Source organism: Schistocerca serialis, chromosome 11 (assembly GCF_023864345.2).
Source record: "Schistocerca serialis cubense isolate TAMUIC-IGC-003099 chromosome 11, iqSchSeri2.2, whole genome shotgun sequence".
Classification (NCBI taxonomy): Eukaryota; Metazoa; Arthropoda; class Insecta; order Orthoptera; family Acrididae; genus Schistocerca; species Schistocerca serialis.
In genome coordinates, this window is record NC_064648.1 from 64199411 (window position 1) to 64211632 (window position 12222).

Below are 12222 nucleotides of genomic sequence, written 5' to 3' on the forward strand. Positions count from 1 at the left end.
ATTAAAAAATATGGATGATGTTGTGTTGTGATACATGCTTCCTCCGGTATTTTTTATTATTCTTTTTAATATTTTATTTGTAAAAATAAACAACATTGTTCGTAACGAGATGAGGGTTACGTAGGTACCTGATATTACGACAGTTGTGGTCATCATATCGATTTTTGCAGATAGAACTGATTTTACCTTCGTAAAAACTTCACAATTTCTCTATAATCTTGCTAAGAAAGCTGAACCTCGCGTTTTTACGAAAGTCAACACCACACAAATCAAATGTCAACTTTTAACGTCAAACGGTATAAGTTAGTAGACGTGATGGCCTTGATACTTGATCTGATAAAATTTCGTCGTTGGCCATCCGTATTTTTTCGTGATAATCTTTTTCTACCTATGAATAGTTACTAGAATAAAGATTATTTTGATTTTGATATATCTTCGAACATTTCGTGATTTCAGTTGTTATTTGATCTATTAAAAGGTGCTGAGAAATAAATTTACTGGTTTTTATGAAAACTGTGGAATAATTATTATAGCCGGCTGGGGTGACCAAGCGGTTAAAGGCGCTAAAATCTGGAACCGCGCGACCGCTACGGTCGCAGGTTCGAATCCTGCCTCGGGCATGGATGTGTGTGATGTCCTTAGGTTAGTTAGGTTTAAGTAGTTGTAAGTTCTAGGGGACTGATGACCTTCGAAGTTAAGTCCCATAGTGCTCAGAGCCATTTGAATAATTATTATATACTTGCATACGTGTTGAAAAATATAATCTCCTTTTTTGACGTCGGTTTTTTATTCTGATCATTCAAGAGATATTGGCAATAAAATCTTGTGTAACTCACTACTGGACTCACTGGAAGGGTCTGAATCGGAACATGTGCATTCTGGTAACAATTATAGTTAAACTTTCAAACCGCAGTACAAATAACACCACTGGTCAGAATGACGTTTGTCAGAGAAGGAGGAAAGCATATGGCAGAAGACAAAAAATAGTGAGAAAATAGATCCATAGATGGCGCTGTATGCGTCAGAATATGTAAATGAAAACGTCATGCGTACGACCCATTGAAGTTGGTATAAACATGCCCAGTACACGGCTTTTCCTCTTTTCGCGTCTGCGAAGTTCGCCATGACTGTCTCAATGCAGGACCGCGCTCTGCTTGTAAAGCTGTATTACAAGAATGGTGACTGCGCAAACGTCGGTCTGCAGAAGTTCGGACACTGAAAGGTTTGAAAACAGATGTTGGTCCGATGTCTGCTGTGGGTCTGGAGAAATGATTCGGAAATTCGAAAAGATGGATTCTTATGGTGTGCAACCTGGTAGAGGGAGGAAACTATAGTTCAATTCTTTTATCTTGGCGGCTCGCGCATGCCCGCGCAGACGCGGGAGATTGCTGCGTTGCCAGTTGTACGCGCCAAGAGAAGCAGCGCCATAGTATAGTTCGCAATCTTACGTTTAGGGGGGAGCGCGCAGTTTATGAAGTAAAGCCACCACGGCCGCATTAACCCTTTCGTTGCTACAGAGGCGTGCTCATCGCATTCCGCACTGTGCGCGATTTTGTCATCACTGCACTGCTCGCCGGTGCTGACACATGGTGTGCCGACTGCTTTGACACACTTATCATTCGATTTCACAAAAACTATTTGGCCCAAAAATTTGATTTTTACACATCTTCTTGACTGATAGCTTCCCCCCCCATAAATGACTTGATTTTGTTTCGGTGTTCAACGCAGTTATTGTGGAGCATTAGATGTAGTAAACCACTGCACGAAATTTTGAAGAGTTTGCAGAGGTAAAAGTCCATAGCGTATACTTTCCGTATGGTCGATTTTAGTTGGCACAATGTTGAGAATTAAAATTAGGACAAGATACCTAAATTTCATATAAAATTTACTGTATAACAATATCTCACTTAATTTAAGTACTAGATAGGTTTCATATGTAATATTGAGAAATATCCCGTGTTTCGCGACTGTAATAAAAGTTTTATTGATACCAGAGTCATTTCGCTTTTTTCTACAAAGTTCTGATTAAAACAAAGTTGGCGAAGTACACAAAACTGAATTGTGGATGTAATAAAACACAGAAACTAAAATATATTGTCAGTGAGGTGCAGTGCTCCAACAATTTGTGTTTGTCACAACGGACAGCAAATACTTACCAAAACATAGATCAGTCGATGAAAACCTTGAATATGATGATGTTGCCAATGCAGCAAAGAATTGCGTGAGACAATCAAGTAGGTCGGTAACGTACGAGCCGAAATTCTGCTCTAAATAATACTTTTAATACTGACGCAAAAGAATATATCACAATTTGAATGGTAAAACAGCGACAGCGGAAGAGAAGATATACAAACAAAACAGATAACATGAATATTGTATGGGTGCCTTTTCATTGTTTTTAATTGCTGTGACAAGAAATATTGGAGGACAAAATTAGAAAAACCGAAAACTTATTATGATTATAATGAAGAGATGAAGCACTATAAATTTCAAAAAATTACATTCAAACGAATAAAATTAATGAATTAAGACACTTTGATATTGTTTGTAAATAAAGGAAATATTAAGTATCGATAAAGGTTTTGAACTCATGACCTTTCACTAAGCAGCCACACACCTTAACCATTTCGCTAACACAGCTTGTCATTCAAAAGGTTTCCTGGAGGACTGCAAAATGTCACACAAAATACCGACAAACACTGTTGCTAGGACTATGAATTACTCTCGTTTCGTCGAAGTACAATAGGAAATAAACAAGTACTGCTGTTTTTTATTGCGAAAAAGTGGTTCGCGATAATGATACAAACACCTTTCCTTGCTATCGCCTGATTTAGGAGGCTTATTGCTTGTTTGGATTAATTAATTAATAGAATATGAAGCAATTGGTATAAAGAATGCTTTTTCCAAACTTTCTACAAAAGAAGGCCTGCTATCAAGACATTGCTTTTGTTCAGTTACTTTATTTATGACTGAACGTTTCTAAAACTGAAGACACTCGTCCGTGCTCTGCACTGCAGTCGAGCTCTGGCAACGTCGTTCTCTGTTCATTGGCTGACTGTGTTTTGTGACGTCAGATGAGCAGAACGAACCTAAACTCAGCCGCCGTCGTAAATGACGCGCACTTTAACTGATTCGACGTCAGTGGAAGCAGTGGCCACAGCAGTGCAGCAGGAGACGAGTGGTGGTGTGGAGCACGGTGTCTAACATCCTACGAAACATCCTTCTTTGCTATCCACTCAAAATTACACATGTGCACGAGTTGCTAGAACCACCAGCCGCCATTTCCCTGCAGTCTGGCCGTCCCGATCACCTGATCTTAATCCGTGTGATTTCTGGCTGTGGGGCTATCTGAAAGATGTCTTGTTCAGTGCTCCGATTGCAAAATTAGCTGCATAGAAGGCACGCGTTGCGCAACACATTCTGAACGTGACCACGGAAACACTTCGATCAGTTGTGGAAACATGCTGTATCTCGATTTAAGAGAAAACGGTGCACAGCATACTGAACATTATTTGCGCCAGTCACACGGAAATTAATAATCCGATTTGAATTTGATTTATACAGTTTTTGGTCTCAACACAATTAAAAACTGACTTTTCCCATCTGATGTGATATGACCTCGCTGTGGTGGATGGGTTTACGTAACTAAGAGTGTAGTGTCGGCAAACTTGCCAACACTACGCACACTAAATGAAAGAGGCGGCCAAGATGCACGCGCTAACTCACGCAGGCGGGCGTTAGGTCTGAAAAAGGATACGTAATGAATGCTATAAAGAAAAGTACGTAGCTGCTGGAATACTTAACTTTAATCCATCCTTGTTGTACATCGCTCTTGACGATACAAGTGAGACTCTGTAGATACATGCAATGTAATGCTACTGGCGCCTTGCTAGGTCGTAGCCATTGACTTAGCTGAAGGCTATTCTAACTATCTGCTCTGCAAATGAGCGAGGCTTCGTCAGTGTGCATCGCTAGCTAAGTCGTCCGTACAACTGGCATGGATTAAAGTTAGGTATTCCAGCAGCTACGTACTTTTCTTTGTAGCATTCATTACGTATCCTGTTTCAGACCTAACGCCCGCCTGCGTGAGTTAGCGCGTGCATCTTGGCCGCCTCTTTCATTTAGTGTGCGTAGTGTTGGCAAGTCTGCCGACACTACATATTTGGCAACGAGTCTCAAAAGATTATTTAGCGTTCGTATTGTCCTAATTTACTTGTGTCATGACTTCGCCACAATCTCCAGATGTACTGTCCGAATATTATCGCTTGCAGAATCAGCAGACGCAGGCCTTATTGGATGCCCTTGGACAGCTCGTCCAGGGTCAACGTGCAATGCAAAACGATGCGGCAGCCGCCGCTTCACCACTACCGCAGCCACAACATGCTGTTGCACTCCCATTTCGACCGTATGATGCGGCGATGGAAACCTGGACGGAGTGGTCACGCAAAATTGGATTTCATCTCGCCGCCTACAGAATTCAAGGTAACGAGCGGCAGCCTCATTTATTGTCGTGTGTAGGGGTGCAAACGTACCGTGTGATAGTGAAATTATTTCCCCGACGCGACGTAGCAACTCTGTCCTACGAAGAAATTTTGTCTGCTTTAGATGCCTATTTCAAGGAAACAGTTAATGTAGTTGCAAAAAGGTATACGTTCTTTCGTACATAACGTACGGCCGGTCAAACTAATCGGGAGTGGGTTGCAACTTTGCAAGGCCTTACAAGGGATTGTGCTTTTGAGTATGAATGTGGACTCCCTTATTCAGATACTATGGTGCGTGATGCAATTGCACAGAACGTTTCTGATGTTCGTATACGGGAGCAAATTTTGAAACTAGTCAATCTCTCCCTTCAACAAGTGATAGACATATTGGATAGGCAAGACACACTTGACTTTGCTCAGGAATCATTTGAAACTTCACCAGCCGTGTGTCACATTAACCGGCCCACCGGGCGCGCTGCACGGAACGATAAACTGCCCTCGCGCCCGTCCGCGCAGCTGCCGCCGCGCTCTCAAACATGGGTGCCGCGCAAGCATGCAAATGCAGTGAAATCATGCCCAGAGTGTGCAACTAGACATTCGCGTGAGAATTGCCCGTCACGCCAAGCTATTTGCTTTTACTGTAATAAAAAAGGACATGTTCAAAGTGTTTGCCAGAAAAAGCTCCGATCGGACAATCACAACCATTCCAGGCCCTTGGCTTCGCGCCGGAATCGAACCATGAATACTCAGGCTCATGGACCTTCGCCCATGGACATTCATGTAGTTAATTCCACTCCGCCCAGTGCCACTCTCTGTAACAGTGACAGTGTTCGTCCCACAAATAGTGTGCGTCGACGTCAACGGAAATCTCGTCCGGTCGCAAGTGCTTCTGTACCAGTATCAGTTCGCGTTGCACGAAACAGTCGCTCTTGTCGTCAGCAGGACAATAAACTTTTTGTAGACTTGGACCTTGAAGGCAAAGTGATCCCATTCCAGCTCAATACTGGAGCTGCAGTTTCATTGATCAATCACGACACGTACAAACAACTGGGCAATCCTCCGTTGCGTGCCACAAAGGTTCAGTTAACTAGCTATTCAGGTCAGGATATTCCTGTGATAGGACAGTGCAGCCTTCTTGCAACATACAAGGGACAAACAAAACTTGTGTCATTTTACGTCCTTCGTTCTTCTGCAGTGAACTTGTTTGGTTTAGATTTATTTCAGTTGTTTAACTTGTCTATAGTCAATCAGGTACTATCAGTGAACCAGACTGTGCCCTCAGACAGTGTTTCTCGTCTATGTGAGGATAGAGCATTCGATTCCTCCGAACTTGCTTGTAGGTTCAATGATTCGTAAACCGATGATGTGGCCGAATCGTTTCCGATCGATTTTCGTCGTGTAGCTACAGCCTCAGCTGCTGACCCTGTCCTTGCTACGGTTTTGCGTTTTGTTGCTACGCAATGGCCCTTGTCAAAGTCACGGATAGAGGATCCGTTGGTTTGCAGATTTTTTGCTCACAAGGAGAGACTTTTCGTTCGACGTGGTGTTTTGTTGTTGCGTTCTGATAATGATCAGTCCAGGGTCGTGGTCCCACGTTCGTTACAGTCATCCGTCTTAAAGTTTCTCCACCAAGGACATTGGGGTATAGTGCGAACGAAACAACTTGCTCGTCAGCATTGTTCTTGGTTCGGAATCGATGCTGCGATTACGAATATGTGCTTTTCTTGCATGGCGTGTGCCGAACAACAATCCGCACCACCGCGGAAATTCTTTGCATGGACCAAAGCCACTTCCCCTTGGCAACGCTTGCACATCGATTTTGCTGGTCCATTCTGGAATGCTCGATGGTTGGTTGTGCTGGATTCTTTCAGTAATTTTACTTTTGTTGTCCGGATGTCTTCCACGACGTCAACTGCCACCATCCAAGCGTTGTCTGCTATCTTTTGCATTGAAGGTCTTCCACAGACTATTGTTTCCGACAATGGCCCACAATTAATGTCCGCAGAATTTCAGTCATTCTGCAAGGCCAATGGTATTCAACATCTGAAATCCGCGCCGTTTTCGCCTCAGACAAATGGTGCCGCTGAACGATTGGTCCGGACTTTCAAGTCACAGATGCTGAAGTTGTAAGAGTTGCATTCTCGGGAGGACGCGTTGTTGCTCTTTTTGCCTTCGTATTGCGCTCACCGGCTGAGTTGCTCCACGGTCATCCTCATCGAACCTTGATGTCTTTGCTACATCCGCTGCATCAGGTTCCTGTGCAGCGGCAGACTCCTGATTTTGCTCCAGGCGACGTTGTATTCTTTCGCAACTATCGCGGTTCACAGCGTTGGCTCGCAGGGCGCATTCTTCGCTGCCTCGGCCGCGCGATGTATCTGGTTTTGGGGGCCTCTGGTGAGGTGCGTCGGCATCTCAATCAGCCGCGCCTCTGTCGTCGCCTGGGTTCTGCCGCTCCCCGTCTGCTTTCAGCGACGGTGCCGTCCGGTCAGCGCCCTGGGGACCCATCTACTGGCTCGCCTCATCCCCAGGTGTTACCGACGATGCCTTCCATTTTGCCCCATGGCGACGCGCCGCCGCCGCCGCCGCCGCCTGTTCTCCCGCCGTCGCCGCCCGCAGTGGACGCGTCGCTGCAACCGCCTGGCGCTTCCCTGGGTCACGCGCCGCCGATCGCTTCCGTGACCAGATGTCCTCCGCCATGGAACTCTTGCCCGCTCCGGACCAGATGTCGTCTTCGCCCGTCGGGTGCTCCGACTCGATGGAGGTCGACCCTTCGGCCCCTCCTGTATCTCTCAGGGCGCATACACCGCATGTTGACGTGCACCCTGGACTAGGTTTTCAGTCGTTTCCTAGCTCCCCTCGGAACGAATGGCAGGGTGCGGGTGGCACAGCCTCGCCTGTTGTTAGGCTCCCCACCTCATTGCATACGTCAACATGGGGTCCTCCCCACGGCGGGCGGAAGCCCTATACCACGACCGTTCGCCGATTTGCGGAGGAGGAATGTGGTGTCACCGCCAGCCACCACACTTGCTAGGTGGTAGCTTTAAATCGGCCGCGGTCCATTAGTACATGTCGGTCCCGCGTGTCGCCACTGTCAGTGATCGCAGACCGAGCGCCACCACATGGCAGGTCTCGAGAGACGGACTAGCAATCGCCCCAGTTGTACGGACGACTTAGCTAGCGATGCAACGGACGAAGCCTCGTTTATTTGCAGAGAAGATAGTTAGAATAGCCTTCAGCTAAGTCAATGGCTACGACCTAGCAAGGCGCCATAGCAATTGATGTATACAAATGATGGATTAAAGTTAAGTATTCCAGCAGCTACGTACTTTTCTTTATAGCATTCATTCCGTATCCTGTTTCAGACCTCACGCCATCCTGCGTGAGCTTATAGCGTGCATTTCGGTCTCCTCAAACCACACTGTGTCGGCACTTCTGTCGACACATCAAAGAGTATCACAACTGTGCATCTATGCTCACTGAGTATTACAGTTTGTTTAATGTCAAACGTACCCCTTAGGCATTGTTGTATGATTCATTTGTCATTTGCAGTCGACCACTATCAAATTATGATGCTTACAGCTTCATCTATTGCTACATTTTGTAACTATTTGTTTGTCTTCTGCCCCACGTTTTCCCCCTTCTCCGATAATGTTCCGTCGCAATTTGAAGTCATTCTGACCAGTGGTTTTATTGCTACGGTGGTTTGAAAGTTAATTATAATCACCCTCTATTAATGACGGGGCAGCTTCTGAATTGCTTACATCTGAATCCACATCCATTCTGGAAGATGGAGATAATTGCTATGAAATTGATAACGGCCTCTGGGTTGGACGATCTTTTGTAATGACTACCGAAAAGTAAATGAAAATGTTAAAGGAATCCTGAGTACCTCCAGAAAATTGTGATTTTGCTGTTGATGGTACGCATCTGAAACACTACTTTAATCGCACTTGATTGCTAATGCACAACGGCTGGCTTGCTTACTCAAAGAGATTGGAAGGTGCATTTTGTTTGTTTTGTGTTTTATTTCCAGCGAAACTTGTATGTGGTGTACAAGGTTCTCTCAGTCTCCGACCATTCACTAAGCATAAAGAGATACACAGACACTGTAAAGCACATGTAGGTAGATAATGGCACAAGGTGTTATGCAGCAATGCGAGAACAAATGTGCAGGTTGCTATGTAAATACGCCGTCCAAAAGGTATTGAAGATAAGAGAAATGCATTACAAACTGCAGCCAACGCTATTATTTCTTGCAGAACTCGCGATTTGCCATTGAGAGGAAAAGAAGAAGATGACGACATATTTCAAGACATGCTTAAACTAAAATCTGGGCCAAAACTTACAAAATGGACATAAAATTTTTCAATATACGGCTCCAAAAATATAAATGAGATGTAAAACACGTGTGGAGTAGTGATCGGAGAAAAATTAGTCGATAATGTCAAGTCGCAAGTGCCTACAGCTTTTTGGCTGATGATTCAGCTGATATATCAAGAAAGGAGCAACTATCAAAAAATGTGTGTGAAATCTTGTGGGACTTAACTGCTAAGGTCATCAGTCCCTAAGATTACACACTACTTTACCTAAATTATCGCCGGCCGTAGTGGTGAACGGTTCCAGGCGCTTCAGTTTGGAACCGCGCAACCGCTATGGTCGCAGGTTCGAATCCTGCCTCGGGCATGGATGTGTGTGCTGTCCTTAGGTTAGTTAGGTTTAAGTAGTTCTATGGTCTAGGGGACTGATAACCTCAGATGTTAAGTCCCATAGTGGTCAGAGCCATTTTGAACATAAAGTATCCTAAGGACAAACACACACACCCATGCCCGAGGGAGGACTCGAACCTCCGCCGGGACCAGCCGCACAGTCCACAACTGTAGTGCCTTAGACCGCTTTTTTTTCCCCGGCTAATCCCGCGCGGCGGAGCAACTATCACTACAATGAAAGGGAAATATTGTTGCAGAAGAACTTATGGGTTTTGAGAGTTAGGAAAAATGGATGCCCAAACGATAGCTGCTGAACTTAATTGACTCATCAATGCATCAGACATTGATATTCACAAATGCCTGGGATAGGCCTCTGGCGGATGTGCTACGATGGCGGAAGAAAATGGTGGTAAACAAAATATATTAAGAGACACATATAAAAAGGGCTTATGTTTTTCACTGAGCCTGGCACAAATTAAACCTTGTAGCAAACGACTTAAATAATGTTCCTGGTATCTGCAATTGCATTGGAACAGTAAAATATACGGTAAATTGTTTCAGGAATCGGATTTACATAAAAAATATGCACTGGAAGTATCATTGCTGTGTGAAACAAGGTGGTCTCATAAGTATAAAAGTATTCCGAAGTTTAAGAAGCATATTGTCGAATTTGTGAAAGGATTGGAAAAGTTTTCTCAAAAAAGGAAGGCCGGCCGGTGTGGCTGTGCGGTTCTAGGCGCTTCAGTCAGGAACCGCACGACTGCTATGGTCACAGGTTCGAATCCTGCCTCGGGCATGGCTGTGTGTGATGTCCTTAGGTTAGATAGGTTTAAGTAGTTCTAAGTTCTAGAGCACTGATGACCTCAGATTTTAAGTCCCATAGTGCTCAGAGCCATTTGAACCATTTTTTGGATTCAGATGCATGAAATCCAGAAGCTGCCGCGTCAGTAATACAGGGTGATTATAATTAACTTTCAGACCGCTGTATCAATAACACCACTGGTCAGAATGACGTCAAATTGCAACAGAACATTATCGGAGAAGGGGGAAAAGGTACGGCAGAAGAAAAATAAATAGTTACAAAATGTAGCAATAGATGGCGCTGTAAGCATCATAATTCAACAGTGTACGACTACAAATGAGTCATATTGGCTTTATGGTAAGTTCCCTACTCCAACTGGTCTCAAAGACATTGCAGTCTAAAGCCCTGGACATAATTAAGACTGCAGAGCACATCCAAATCTTAACAACTGCAGTTACAGAACACAAGTGTTATTCCCAAGAAGGAAGTGAAGAATTGTTAAAATTAAGTAATGAAATTGCTAAGGCTTTGTACATGGAGCTGCGTCTTCCAGAAGCAGCAGCCGCCAACACTACAAGACAAATCTTCCAGCTGCTTCGTTAAGTGAGTATTTTCGCCGCTCATTATGCGTGCCCTATTTAGGTTCGTTATCATCCTCATTAAAGCAGTCACCAGTGTTTGCGATTTCATTGTTATATGCTGCTCAGATAATAAAAATTACAGCTCCAAAATTTTAAAAAATGTATGGAGGAAGTATCAAAATATTATGAGTTAGAAGGGATCACACAAGAAAGCGAACTATGGCGCTTTTTTCGGACAAACAAGCAGGAGAACTCTGAAACTCTAGAGATAACAGAATTAATCCAACAAGCAGAACCATTTCATCCAAAGGTGAAAGAAGCCCTAGAAATTTTACTGGCAATGCCTTATACCACGACTACGAGTGAAAGATCATTCACTACACTCTGACGCATAAAAAATGGAAATCGACAATGATCCGTGACAGGTTAAATGAGCTTCGTGTGGTGTCACCGCCAGACACCACACTTGCTAGGTGGTAGCCTTTAAATCGGCCGCGGTCCGTTAGTATACGTCGTACCCGCGTGTCGCCACTAGCAGTGATTGCAGACCGAGCGCCGCCACACGGCAGGTCTAGAGAGACGTACTGGCACTCTCCCAGTTGTACAGCCGACTTTGCTAGCGATGGTTCACTGACAAATTATGCTCTCATTTGCCGAGACGATAGTTAGCATAGCCTTCAGCTACGTCATTTGCTACGACCTAGCAAGGCGCCATTACCAGTTACTATTGATGCTGTAAAACATGTACCGTCAAGAGCAATGTTCACCAATTATGGATTAAAGTTAAGTACTATTTTTGCTAGTCTCGTATCCCTGACCTGTTCCAGACCTCACGCCAGCCTGCGCGAGCTTAAACGCGTGCCTTTCGGCTTCCTGTCATAGTGGATTGGCTGTCTTGCCAGTCCACAACAGTTTGGCGACGAGGCCAAATCGCGTTCGTAACTATATTGCCCTGATTTACTTGTGTAATGGCTTCGCCATAATCTCCAGATGTACTGTCCGAATTTTATCACTTACAGAACCAGCAGACGCTGGCCTTACTGGATGCCCTTGGACAGCTTGTCCAGGGTCAACGTGCAATGCAAAACGATGCAGCAGCCGCCGCTTCACCGCTACCGCAGCCACAACACGCAGTTGCACCAACTTTTCGTCCTTTTGATGTGGCGCTGGAAAGCTGGATAGAGTGGTCACGCCAATTTGGATTCCATCTCGCCGCCTACAGAATTCAAGGTAATGAGAGAGGCAGCCTTATCTCCTTTCGTCCGTCGGCATCCACACATACCGTGTGATAGTTAACTTATTTCCCCGACGCGATGTAGCAACTCTGTCCTACGACGAAATTGTCTGCATTAGATGCATATTTCAAAGAATCAGTCAATGTAGTTGCGAAAAGGTATACCTTTTTTTGTACAAAACGTACGGCAGGTCAGACTAATAGAGAGTGGGTTGCAACCTTGCAAGGCCTTGCTAGGGATTGTGCTTTTGAGTGTCAATGTGGACTCCCTTATTCAGATACTATGGTGCGTGATGCAATTGCACAGAACGTTTCTGATGTTCGTATAAAGGAACAGATTTTGAAACTAGTTAATCCCTCCCTTCAACAAGTGTTGGACATATTGGATCGGCAGGACACACTTGACTTTGCTCAGGAA